The sequence below is a fragment of the Brachyhypopomus gauderio genome, unplaced genomic scaffold (assembly GCF_052324685.1).
Source record: "Brachyhypopomus gauderio isolate BG-103 unplaced genomic scaffold, BGAUD_0.2 sc354, whole genome shotgun sequence".
Lineage (NCBI taxonomy): Eukaryota > Metazoa > Chordata > Actinopteri > Gymnotiformes > Hypopomidae > Brachyhypopomus > Brachyhypopomus gauderio.
The window spans coordinates 48,519-60,932 of NW_027507175.1; positions in this window are offsets into that span (position 1 = coordinate 48,519).

The window sequence follows — 12,414 nt, forward strand, 5'->3', positions numbered from 1 at the left end:
ATGGATGCAAACAAGAAACCTTCAAAGGAAACGGTGCGAGATGTTTGGAGTCTTTTCTACAGTGGCACCAAAGCGTTTCAGTAGTTAAATTTAGGCTGTGTGGGGTTGTTAATCCATTTTAACAAACTATTTAACAGACATGCTAGTTAGAATTACAGGAAAGTGGGAACGAACGAATGAGAGGAGAGAAGTGAAGAGGACACGAGGCGAAGAACGAAGGTGATCCATCTACAACTGTAAGAGCTGATGAGTAGATCCGAGAACGGGCGGATTAAAAGCTTACAGCTCCTGCCCTTCGCGGTTCTTAGTGCGTTACCGTCTCCTCGTGTTAATTTGCTGCTTCAGTGACACAAATCATCGCAGGAGTCGTATGCAACAAAGCCAACACCCTCGTGCAAAGAAGACTTGTCACGCGCCAAGGTGTCTCTAAAATTAACAATGACGGCGACAGTCTTCCGAGGCGCGAGAGATGCGACCGGGCCCTGTGCAGTAGGCCTCGAGAATGGACGCTTCTCAGAGCACCAAGGTATGTTGCATGGACCTCATCTGAGGTAGGCCTATATGCTAAATGATGTTGAAAAAAATGCAGCAGTTTGAAAAGCAACTTTTTTAAAGTTCGGGTAAAACAAAAGGTCGCTTTATTGTAATTATTTTCAGAAAATAATTGGCCTGGAAGTGCTCTATACATTAAGATGGTATACCACATCAAATACCCACGTTTTTACCAATAAATGTGCAGACACACACGTGCATGTCAGTCTTGTTTAGTAGTTTGACTGACTGTGGATAGAAAAACGGTTTTGTAGTCTGATGTCTGGAAATAGATGGTCCTGAAGTGTTTGCCAGATGATAACAGGCAGGGGAGAGTGGAATTTCTGCATTGGTTTCCGTAGGGAGTGTGTGTTCGGTATATGTCTTCTAGGCGTGTGTGTGTGTGAGGGGGGTAATTCCTACTCACACTAGAGTAATGTGTTAGGCTGGGTGGTGTGAGGGGTGTTGTCTGCCCTCAAAGTTGACGTGAAACCTCCGCACTGCCTCTAGGGTTGGCAGCTGGAGTCCAGCTATGTTCTCAGCGTTGTTGCTGAGGCTCTTGAAGAGCCCCGTGACCAGAAGCAGTGGAGCTGCCATAACACACTGTGATGCAGTCTGCCACCATGCTTTGTCATGCAGCGAGAGAAGGTCACCAGACCTGTTTGGGCAGAATGAGTTTACAAAGTTCACTCTGAAAGTACAGTCTGTTGTGCCCTCTGTAGTGAAGAGGGCCCTATCTGTTGTGCCCTCTGTAGTGAAGAGGGCCCTATCTGTTGTGTCCTCTGTAGTGAAGAGGGCCCTATCTGTTGTGCCCTCTGTAGTGAAGAAGGCCCTATCTGCTGTGCCCTCTGTAGTGAAGAAGGCCCTATCTGCTGTGCCCTCTGTAGTGAAGAAGGCCCTATCTGTAGTGCCCTCTGTAGTGAAGAAGGCCCTATCTGTAGTGCCCTCTGTAGTGAAGAGGGCCCTATCTGTAGTGCCCTCTGTAGTGAAGAGGGCCCTATCTGTAGTGCCCTCTGTAGTGAAGAGGGCCCTATCTGTAGTGCCCTCTGTAGTGAAGAGGGCCCTATCTGTAGTGCCCTCTGTAGTGAAGAGGGCCCTATCTGTTGTGCCCTCTGTAGTGAAGAGGGCCCTATCTGTTGTGCCCTCTGTAGTGAAGAGGGCCCTATCTGCTGTGCCCTCTGTAGTGAAGAAGGCCCTATCTGCTGTGCCCTCTGTAGTGAAGAGGGCCCTATCTGCTGTGCCCTCTGTAGTGAAGAGGGCCCTATCTGCTGTGCCCTCTGTAGTGAAGAAGGCCCTATCTGCTGTGCCCTCTGTAGTGAAGAAGGCCCTATCTGCTGTGCCCTCTGTAGTGAAGAAGGCCCTATCTGCTGTGCCCTCTGTAGTGAAGAAGGCCCTATCTGCTGTGCCCTCTGTAGTGAAGAAGGCCCTATCTGCTGTGCCCTCTGTAGTGAAGAAGGCCCTATCTGCTGTGCCCTCTGTAGTGAAGAAGGCCCTATCTGCTGTGCCCTCTGTAGTGAAGAAGGCCCTATCTGCTGTGCCCTCTGTAGTGAAGAAGGCCCTATCTGCTGTGCCCTCTGTAGTGAAGAAGGCCCTATCTGTTGTGCCCTCTGTAGTGAAGAGGGCCCTATCTGTTGTGCCCTCTGTAGTGAAGAGGGCCCTATCTGTTGTGCCCTCTGTAGTGAAGAGGGCCCTATCTGTTGTGCCCTCTGTAGTGAAGAGGGCCCTATCTGCTGTGCCCTCTGTAGTGAAGAAGGCTCTATCTGTTGTGCCCTTTTCACTACAAGAGTGGTGGCCCATGAAAGATCCTCTATAATATGCAGCACACTCTTTCTGGCGTGTCTCCATTACTCTATTACTGAATACCGTAGCAACCAGTTCAAGCAACACCATCTCACCAGATTGTCCACTTCTGCTGTATAAGCTGATTCTTACCCGTTATGATTAATTCCAATAACTGGAAATAAAAAACTGGTTGGAAATTAAAATGGATTCTGCTGTATGAATCCTGCAAGCATGCATTCGGAAGCAACACGACCAATTGTGATATCGGCCGTAAACCAGAATTCTGGGTAATTTTAGAGTCTCCTGTTGGATATTGTTGGGTGGCAGGCCATTCTTAGCATGGCCATCACCTCTAAGCGAACTCCACACATGTGACTGTGATGGTGTCACTATCAGCGGTTCTGTGGGGGTACCACTGCGCCTGAGGGGTCTGAATATGGCAACGTTCAGTAATTGGATCTAAAAAGTTGCTGGCAGTTTTGCACACATCAGTATCACTGTTATGCTAGAAGTGGTTCGCCACTCCAAATGAACCATCCAAGAGACGTACAGTGAGCATTAATGTAGGCCTAGAGCAGGGGTACTCAACTGGCGGACAGCTGTCCAGATCCGGACCCGAACGCAGTCCTGTCCGGACCCAATCTCATTCCAGATTAACTGGATACGGACCAAAAAAAAAAAACGGAGCATTTATTTCAGGGCTATTGAAAAAACACTCCGTCACGAGTGTTACGTTTGCCACCCCCCCGCTCAACAACATATGTTCGCCTGTGTGTGTGTGTGTGTGTGTGTGTGTGTGTGTGTGTGGATATGCGTCTTATTTGCACAAGTATTTTCACTACTTGTATGCTTTATTTTTTTGCTTTGAAAGTGCTCTTCACAGGGGAAGGGGGGGATTCTGAATCAGTTGTCACAAGTAGCATGTTTTTGTGGAATTTATGAAGGACATTATTCATGTTGACTGGATTTTTGTTTATACTGGCGTGTTTCTGCTCTTGGTGTACCATTTCAGGTGTTTTTGTATAATTTTTGACATGTGGTGGTTCCATAATTTGTTGTTGTTTTCGTATTTGCAGTTGAGCTTTCAGTTTTGCTGATGCATTTTCTGATTTGCTGTTGTGTTTTTGGTTTGTTAAAGTGAATTGCACTTTCAGACCACTATAAAAATCTGATTTATTGCAAAGATTTTTTTTTCCCCCTCAAGGGAATGGTTGGTTTCACAAAGGGCACAAGAAACAAGTTTTTCCAGTGTTTGGGTATGTTTCAGGTTACTGTCAGGAAATCAGAATGTGCCCCTTTTAATAGGTTGGGAGACCACAATTTATTAGGCTGCTGCAGACTTTCTATTAACCACACATATAACACTTCTCACTTTTTTATACTCAGAAAAATGGCCAGCAATGATAACATGACACTGGAACCATCATCACAGCAGCCTGTAGGTCTAAACCTAAAAAATCGTTTGTTTTATATTTTATATTTCAAGATTAATCCTTACACAAGTGGAAATTGAGACCATATAAATACATGAATTTTAAGCACAGATTTAGATTTTGTATCCTTGTATTGATGTTCATATCAATTGCAAAACCTGTGTCACCATCAATAATGTATGCATATAATAAGCATTCAGGTAGTAAAAGCTACATTCTTTGAATATTCATTTACTCCCAAACATCTTTCGACAAATAAACAGTACATTCATGCCCTTTTGTCACTGTTTTTTTTCTTCTTTCCTCGTTGCATCATTTTAATGAATGAATAAATTAATGAATCAGTGACTTGTGATTTTGGGTAGCATCTCCTACTGTGTGTAAACACACATCGTTAATCAGGGCAATTCCCATTAGTCGGGTCACTAACCATCATGCTCAAACAATTAGAGCTTGATTAACAGATACTCATTAGATGATGCCTCCTGTAGCCCTCGAGGCATGTCACGAGTACAGTATCCCTTAATCCAGTCCAGCAGATCTCACGACCTGGTCATTGCCACTTAAGCTCTAGTCCCTCTTTACTTGAAATGGTCACGTTTGTGATCTGAGATTGATCTGAGTCAAACACTCATATTCTTGTTGCACTGGTTTCCCATGTCATCCCACATCAAGAGCTCAATAACTGCTCAGCTGAGGATATACAAAAGACGGCGGCAGTTTCTTGAATGGACTGTTCAAATAGAACAAAGTGGGAACCAGCAGAGCTCAGTGGGACCGGCTGACTGACCAGGGCCCTGGCAAAGATAAAGGCAGAACAAGGACTCGAATAACTGAGATTAGAAATGGAACCGAGAATCGGTGAAAGAGGTGAAACTCCATCATGAGTGTGCAAAGACGAACGTAAAAATGAGAGATACTAATGGATGATACAAGAGAACTCTGAGCACCCTGTAACAACCACTTTCTAATATTAGAGTTACAGTTTTCATTACTTTTCTATTATCTAGCTGCCATCCATGGATGAATCTGATATATGAACTTGATAAAACGTCAGGCAAGTACCGTCCTCCAAAAATGAATTCAATTTGTTTAATTGTTTTTTCAACAATATACGGAAAACCTTCATAAGAACTAAGACAAAAAAATGATTATTGAGTATGTGCATTTATCTGAAATAGAAGTGAAAGGGAGAGAGAGATTTAACATAGAGCTTTCTGCAATATCCACTCTCTTGGGCTGTCAGCGTCTGTCTGTATCTTTGGGGCTGTCTCCCCAGATCTGGGGCACTGAATGATTAAAGGGAGCATGTGTGTGCAGGCTGTCTTCCTCCTATCTAATCAGGAATACCTGTGAGTCATTGTAGGGCCCTTGTTCTGTATGGCACTGTCAGTATGTGTCCCTGGATCCCATAACCAGCTCAGATTCGCCTCTATATGAACATCAGGCCGTAGCTCTACACCTCAACTTCCAATGGGCAAAAGTGCCGAGCAGTTGTAGCCCAGCAACAGTATGATATGCTGGATGGTACCAAGCAAGCAACTCTTTCAATACCATCAGTTCATGCCAAAGGGTGGAGAAGGCCAATGCCAGCCAGAGCCAGGACCGTTTAGACACTCCTTCTCCGACACACTTCTCCTGCACCTGATGATGAACTTTAGGCCCTCAGCTGAGGATCTGGGGAAGATCTTTCACCTTCGCATGTCTCAGTTAACCATCGTCGAGGACGTTTACTTATAAACCCGCCATACTCTTTAACGTCGGCCCGCTTTGTTATCGTAACCATGAGAATATGTTAATCTGCGTAAGCCTGCAGTGAAGTGCACGTCTCTGATGGGTTCGCCCACTGTAGATTTACACTGGGCTCCCTCCCCATAAAGGTTCAATGGCACAACTGTGCATGTGCAGTCTTAGCTAGTGTCTCTCAGCACTGCGTCTGTCAACTTTATCTATTACAGATGCTTCTGAATATGGCTGTTTGACCCAGAATTCAAATCCATTGCCACACCTAAATGTTTTCAGATCCCCTAATAAGATAGCCATGATTAAATTGCCCTATTAACAGATTTCTTGTGCTCTATTAAGAGCATACCCAAATTATCGTTATTGTCACTACATTAATTATAACCCTTTAACTAATTTAATATGTTCCCAAGGAAAATGAGTCAGCCAGACCTTTTTGGCACACATAGTATGTTTGATATTTATAGCTCAGAAAATCAGTCATTTCTCAATTTGGCCAAACATGTTGGTTAAAATTTGTAATTCATGCATAATAAGGAGATGGGTCTCAAGCTCATTAGTAAGTTCCAGTCTCCCTTCTTAGGTAAAATTGACAGGCATCACCTTGCCAACAGTTGCTGGGGACTAAGCTATTCAAAACCTTTCATAAAAACATCAGAGCCAAACCCTGCCAATCCTTTCAGATCCCAGTTGTGAGAGGTCCTAAAGACGTCCTGTTGCATGTTTATAATCACAGCCTACCGCACCATGGAATCCTGTATCAAACATCCTGCATTTTAGCTGCGTCCAGTGTCCCGTAAGTCTAGGGATGCAGGACCACTCACGTTTGCTGCAGTGCCTTTCAGTCGGAATTGTCAAAACCAACACAGGCGTCTATGTGCTGAAGTGAACTGATTGCTGCCTTTATCAAGACCTTCTTGCTAATGCTCTCCTGTTTGCTCTTTGTTAGCGCCTTCTCAAACTCTCTCCATTTTTCCGACACTATTACTCTTTCCAGATATTCAATGCACCATTACCCTCACTCTGCAGGTTACGTAAGACAGAGAGACGGACAGAAGTCTAGAAAGGTTGGGAAGGAAGGAGTGAGGGAGCACGAGGGAGATGGAGAGAGGAAATGCTAATTCTCTGCTTCTCTGTAGGAGCTGACTCGGTCCGGATGACATGTATGATGAATGGTGTGTTATTGGTTCTGCTGCCCTCTATTGCTCCACTCCATGTTATCGGGAGAGAGAGAAGGGAGGTTTGGTAGACAGACAGAGAGAGGGAGGGAGGGAGGGATAGAGAGGGAGGGAGAGAGAGGTGGGCAGCGGTGGGGGTGGGGGGTGGTGGGGGTTGGGAACTGGACAGTAGCAGCTGCAGCAGTCAGTGATGTTTCCTTTAATTAACCCACCTACCAGCACAACCGCAGTACCCTGCAATGACAATGCATACACACACACACACACACACACACACACAAAAAAAACACACCCCACACATGACAAGATAGGTATACAACTAGAGGCATAGTATTTCAGACATATGTATTCCTGTGCCACTTGAAAGTTTGTGAATTCCTTGAGTAGTTAATTTTTCTGTTGTTTTACCAAGATTCTCTTATGTGCCATATTTAAAATGTGCCATATTTTTGTCAATTGTGATTTTTACAGCCCAATCGAAATTTGTCCTCCGCTTTTAACCCATCTGTGCAGTCAGAACACACACACACACACTAGTTATTACTAGGGGGCTGTGGATCACACGTGCCCAGAGCGGTGGGCAGCCCTAGCCCTAGCCCGGGGAGCAGTTGGGGTTAGGTGCCTTGCTCAAGGGCACCTCAGTCATGGCCTGTCTGGGAATCGAACCCACGACCCTCCGGTCACAAGACCAGTTCCCTAACCGCCAGGCCATGACTGCCCCCCTTATTTTATCATCACCAGTTTGCAAGCTCACAGATCAACAATGAGAGGAAAGGAGGCATCCAACTACATCAAGAAGAATGTGGAAGATAGCTACAAGACCATCTCCAGAAGATTCCAGCTCCATCCATCCAAACATTCCAGCTCCATCCATCGACTGTAAGACAAATCATTTACAAATGGAGGGCTCTCAGCATCACCGCAACTCTGCACAGAAGTGGACGGCCATCAAAACTTACACCAAGAAGCACCAGAAAAATAGTAATTCAGGTAACGGCCAAATCACTCATCACCTCCAGAGAGTTACAGACCTCTGCGGCAGCATCTGGGATAAATGTACATGTGTCTGCAATCAATAGACACGGCATGGGAGCCTCTGCTCCCAAGAAAGGACAAAGTTGTCTGTTTAAGCTTTGCCAGAGAGCACTTGGATAAACCAAAGGCTTTCTGGAAGTTCATTCTCTGGCCAGATGAGTCCAAAATTGTATTATTTGGCCACAATAACAGATTACATGTTTGGAGACAAGTCACCACTGCATATAAAGAGAAGAACCTCCTCCCAATAGTGAAGCATGGTGGTGGACATATGAAGGTTTGGGCCTGATTTTCGGCCATCTGACCTGGACGACTCCATATTGTACAGGGAACCATCAATTCCCAGGTCCATCAACAAATTCCTGACCAGAATCTCCTGCCATCAGTCAGGGAGTTGATGGAAATGGATTAAGCAACAAGACAACAACCCCACGCTTTCCAGCAAAATCACCAAGGAATGGCTTAAGACAGAAAAAAAAATTGATTCTGGATTTGCCCCGTCAAATTCCGGACCTCAATCCCTTAGAAATTCTGTGGCAAGTTCTGAAGCAGGCGGTACAAGCCAGATGTCCCTCCAACCTCTCATCTGGTGGAGTTCTGCAAGGAGGAGTGGGCAAAAATCCCAAAACGCAGATATGAGACTCGCTTGTGGTTACAGAAGACAGAAGACGATTGGTTGAAGTAATGGCTGCAAAATGGTGCCACAAGCTGCTACCTAAAAGAGTCCACTTTCTGTTGCACTTGGTAAATTTAGAGACATTACTTTTGTAGAATAAATAATGAAAATATATTCTCTTTTTCTATGTCCCATTTTTTTTAGAAGGTCTACTATATTGCCAAAAGTAATTGCTCACCTTCCTTGACTCACATATGACCTTAAGTGACATCCCATTCCAAATCCATAGGGTTCAATATGACGTTGGTCCACCCTTTACAGCTAGAACAGCTTCAGCTCTTCTGGGAAGGCTGTCCACAAGGAGTGTGTTTATGGGGATTTTTGACCATTCTTCCAAAAGTGTATTTGTGAGGTCACATACAGATGTTGTACAATAAGGACAATCTCAGTTTCTGCTCTAATTCATCCCAAATGTGTTCTGTCGGGTTGAGGTCAGTCAAGATCATCCGCACCAGACTCTGCCATCCACGTCTTTATGGACCTTGCTTTGTGCACTGGTGCACAGTCATGTTGGAAGAGGAAGGGGTCAAACTGTTCCCACAATGTTGGGAGGATGCAGTTGTTCAAAATGTCTTGGTATGCTGATGCAGTCAGCGTTCCTTTCACTGGAACTAAGGGGCCAAGCCCAGACCATATGAATGAAGTTTGGATGTCTGTAGTGATTGACTACAGAAAGTTGGCGACCTCTTCACACTATGTGCTTCAGCATCCGCTGACCTTGCTCTGTCAGTTTACGTGGCCTACCACTTCATGGCCGATATGTAATTCCGAAACACTTCCATTTTCTTATAGTGCAACTGACAGTTGACTATGAAATATTTAGGAGCAAGGAAATTTCACGACTGGATTTGTTCACAGTTCTATGCTGGAATTCACTGAGCTCCTGAGAGCGACCCATTCTTTCACAAAATGTTTGTAAAAAATGTCTGCATGTCTACGTGCTTAATCTTATACACCTGTGGCCATGGGAGTGATTGGTACACCTGATTCCAATCATTTGAATGGGTGAGCGAGTACTTTTGGCAATATATTTTATTTATATATATATATAATAAATATATATATATATTCACATACCCTCCTATAATCTAAATTCGACGTTGTTGCCAAACAGTATTCTGTACTAGTTATTTAGAGCTGGCTAGCTGCCTAGCTGGCTGTCGACTAGTATCTTTCACCCAGTATAATTGACAAACAAAAGTTATGAACTATCTTCATTTCAACAAGTGGTAATTTGGGGCTTGTCAGGATGATTTAAGTGAGTGACCAATACGCAGAGTCACCCAAAAGAGTCTTTAGATGCCTGTCATCAGAGGCAGGTTGCATTTCTGGACACCAGATGTCACAGTCAAGTAGCACTGGCCACACTAAGTGCCACGATTATGTGGCAGCTGCCACAAGGTGCCATTTCTGGGTGGCACAGAGGTCACTTCGTGCTGCTTACATGCTGCTTACACGCCAAACATGGATCGCACCCTTACAGGAAATTTGGCAGAAAGATGCGCCTCCCAACGACCTCTCAGTTGTTTTGTGATTGGCCAGATGCAGTTCGATTAGCCCTGAGTTTGTTTGCACTTCCTAAGTACCCCAGATGCTTTCCCGACCCAAATTTCAACTTGAACCTGAATTTTGACCCGAACTTGAATTTTGACCTGAACCCAATTTTTTACTTGATTTTTTGGATACCTGTCTGAATTTCACAGGCTTTTTTTTTCAAGAAATAATGGTTGTGGTGACACTGAAAATGCTCCATATGGGTGGAACTTGGAGAATGAAGAAATGAACAGTTGGATCTCTACTAATGTGCATGTAGCAATACCACAAATGTCATCTATACATATATATTACACAGATAGTTATATCACAAAGAAGAGTCATGCATGACCTAATATTTTCACTGCAATTTCTTTACTTCTGAGTCTCTGTAAACATCATCAAAATTCACACCAGCACATTTTGCGCGACTGTTTTAGAGGGCAAGAAATGAGTTTAGGCGCAGTGGGTGAAAAATGAGCGGGAAAAGGCATGAAATTGAAAGGGAGAAAACCTGCTTTGCTGGCATAAAAAACGGTCTGGTCATTACTTCCCTCGCGGGCACCTGGGAGGGGGGGTGCATGGGTACGGGTGGGGGGGGGGGTGTCGCGTGGGCGCGGTGGGGGGGGGGGGGGTAATGGCCAACATTCCCTTCATGCTGCCTAAGCTGCGTCGTAAATAAATGACAGACAAAGCAGCGTTTCAGTAGCTCTGTGAAAACTGGCTTTTTTTTTGTTTTGTTTTCTGTGGGATCCAGCGCACGGTCCAGCGCCCACGCTGAAAGAAACAGAGAAATAGTCGACTGGGTTCATTTGCACTGTGAACGCTTGTTCCACATGAGCAGTCTGCTTTATCGGGTCTTTATACATTTGTGTTGTTTTAGCAACTACATGTTTAAACGTTAAGGTATTAAACTGAACATGTGATCCAGTCACCTTTTATAAATGCAAATGAGATTTGACTCTGGCGTGTCTAGCTCCGATCAAGGAGAGCTGGTGTCCAGCAGTTTGAAATTGCCCCTGTTCTGCAGGAACGCACCTCCTCGATGTCCTAATGAACTGACAAGGGGAATCAGGTGTGTTGTAGCAACCTCACCACAATAGCCCCGGCACTCTTGTTTGCACCCGTGTAGGGCTGCCATGATTAGTCGACTAGTCACGACTATGTCGACTACTAAAATAGTCGACGACTAATTTATTAGTCGATGCGTCGTTTTTTTTCCTCTCCAAACTGCTGCGACAGTTTCCACTGCTGCGTCTGCGTTTCTGTCCTTGACGCACATGCGCAGTTTAGTGGAAACCGGGGTAGACTGTTGACGACATCCCAGGACGTTATACAGACAGGCTCTGGTATCGTGGCTACCCGGCTACGGAACTCAAAAGTGCGGGATCATTTTCCGTAGTCGGGTTCCGAAACGCGTGCAATATCTGCAAGGCAGAACTTGCCTTCCACGGCAGCACAACCACGTACCTGAAGCATGTTGTGGCTACTTGTGACAACGATGAATAGGGGCCGTCATCTCTGTAATCTAAATTGCTCGTTAGCTGCTAAAGTTACCATAAACAGAGCGTTAACTTAGTACTTACTTATCACAGGGTTGCCAACTTTTTTTCGGCGTGAGATATCGGATGTGTGGTGTGTGAGCGTGTGAAGACGGTCAAATGCGTGTCTCACTCTCAATGCATGAGAGTTGGCAACCCTGCTTATCGTGGTAACTGTAAAAGTTAACATTAGTGATGGCGATTGGTTTAATTAGCCTTAGCACGCATTCGTGTATTTCCTGTAACGTCAGTGAGACCAAAACTTTATTTTTGTGAATAACTCCTTAGTTTCAGGTCCCTACCTAATTCGATTTAAATGTAGCGAAATTTGATGCCAGAGACTAATGAAAGAAAGAAAAACCTAAAAAAAAATTCTTTATTAATGTAGGCCTATTTATTTTTGTGTTTTTTAAGGCAGTGCCTTATCGTTATTTTAATAATTGTTTGTTGCAACAAGCTGCATATTTCATTAAAGGTTTAATGAACTATGATCTTAATTGTTTTTATTTTTAGTTATAGCTGAAATCTAATGATGGTTATATAATAGCAGTTGCATTCTAGTGTGATAAGCTGTATGTTTTATATTCAATTAATGTACAATCCGACTAGTCGACTAATCGTAAAAATTAATCGGTGATTAGTCGACTATTAAAATAATCATTTGTGGCAGCCCTACACCCGTGTCTTTTTGCTATTCCTGGTATGAGGTTGGTGTGTGTTGTGAAGCAATGGCAGCTTCAGATTGAAATATCGTGTGTGGATTAATGGACCTCAACAGCCAGCATCATTTACTTAGAGTGATCACGTTTTAAATCTCACATTCCGTCACCTTGATTTTAGGTCATGAATGAATTACACGTTGGTTAATTTAATTCCGTTCACTTCAGTTCATTCTGTCAGTGGCCTTGGCACGAGTTCTTCAGAGACAGGTTTTGTTTGAGTAAAAACTCAGACATTTAGCT